Raw genomic sequence first — 1,479 nt, forward strand, 5'->3', positions numbered from 1 at the left:
ACACACACACACACACACACACACACAGAGTAACATGTTGTGTCTTAGTGAGTTATTGGAAATTTTTAGTGCTCCGGTTTTGTTTATACTTTGAATAGAACACAGCCGTTATCAACAGTTGCCTCTATTCTAATGTTGGGGTTTGTTTATAATAAGCTTGTGTGTGTTAATGTGTGAGTGTGGTTGCCTCAGCCTGTGTGTGTGTGTGTGTGTGTGTGTGTGTGTGTGTGTGTGTGTGTGTGTGTGTGTGTGTGTGTGTGTGTGAGTGTGCATGCGTGCGTCCGTGTATGCATGCCGTGGCTGTGTTTACAGACGTCTGACCTGTGTTTATCTCCATGTGTAGGTATACGTGGAGTTCGACGACCAGGAGTGGGAGAAGCGAGAGTGGGTGAAGGTCTACGAGGACTTCCAGCTGTTCCTCCTGGAGCACCAGCTGGTCTGGGCCAAGAAGAAGGAGGCAACAGACCGAGACAGAGAGAGAGAGAGGGGAGGAGGAACTCTTCTGCAGGGCACCAAGGCCAAGCACATACAGTGGCCAGCTCTGGTAAGATTCTGTCTCTAATCTCTGTACAGTGTATCTGTCCATGACCCAGCGTTAAGCAAACGCTGTACTCTCTCATGTCCAGGTAGCTCACTCAGTCGGAGGAAGTGCACTTTGTCTTTGGAAACCACAAGATTCTGGGTTTGATGCCGCGGGCACAGACAACTCAGTGTGTGGGTTAGCGCACAGTGTTGGTAATTAAGACTGTCTCCCAGTAAGTCCTGTGTGAGCTGATGGTAGGTGTGGCGCTCCACTTAGCAGTCCATCCCCTGCCGGGGTCTAGGTTATTGTGAAGGGGATAGACGCCCCTGCTGCTCGGCTAGTCCTGACAATAAAACCACTCCGACCATTTTGCAAACGAATATATCGTTGCTGTCGGGCAGAATCCTCTTATCTCCATATTTCAACTTGTTTCAATGTATTCATTAAATGAATGCCCTAGTTGATCATACTACACACTACAGTGTGTCAGTGTCACACAAAAGTATAAAAAGTAGCAGATGTACAAGCTCGAAATACAGCGCAAAGCCATGCAATTTGAGCTTGTCGATGTGCTACTTAAAAATATATACCGGTCTATATATATTTGGACATAATGAGGTTTCCACCCGGTAGAGACGATATTCAAGTTTCGTTCATTCATACGATTGATGGTTTCATCAGTTTATTACAGGAGAAATCTTATGCCCTTGTCAGCATCTGTTCAACTCTGTACACCGCTAGCGCATTTAAGAAAATAATTATGTTAATAATGAATTACAACCCTTGGGACAGTATGTGTAAGCTAGCTACAGTAGCTCTCTAGCCAGTGAACAGCTGTTCCTCTGTACCGTTATGGTTGGCGGTTATCAGGGTTTTACAGAACGAAACCGCCTAGGTGCAAATGTGTCAATGTCATTTTTCATGGCATGTAAATATAAAGAGTGACTTGAAAATAA

The 1,479-nt window shown here is 45.3% G+C and overlaps 1 protein-coding gene across 2 annotated transcripts in view; it reads left to right on the forward strand.

The window, feature by feature from the left end:
- The first annotated feature begins 348 nt into the window (after positions 1–348).
- Positions 349–1,479, forward strand: part of jmjd1cb (jumonji domain containing 1Cb) — a 107,777-nt gene continuing 106,646 nt past the window's right edge. For both annotated transcript variants that reach the window (XM_083787026.1, XM_083787027.1), the window contains exon 1: positions 349–544. The gene's annotated coding sequence lies outside the window, so the exon portion shown is untranslated. The remainder of the gene's footprint in view (positions 545–1,479) is intronic.

Source organism: Protomyctophum parallelum (assembly GCF_964188405.1).
Source record: "Protomyctophum parallelum genome assembly, chromosome: 17".
Taxonomy (NCBI): Eukaryota; Metazoa; Chordata; class Actinopteri; order Myctophiformes; family Myctophidae; genus Protomyctophum; species Protomyctophum parallelum.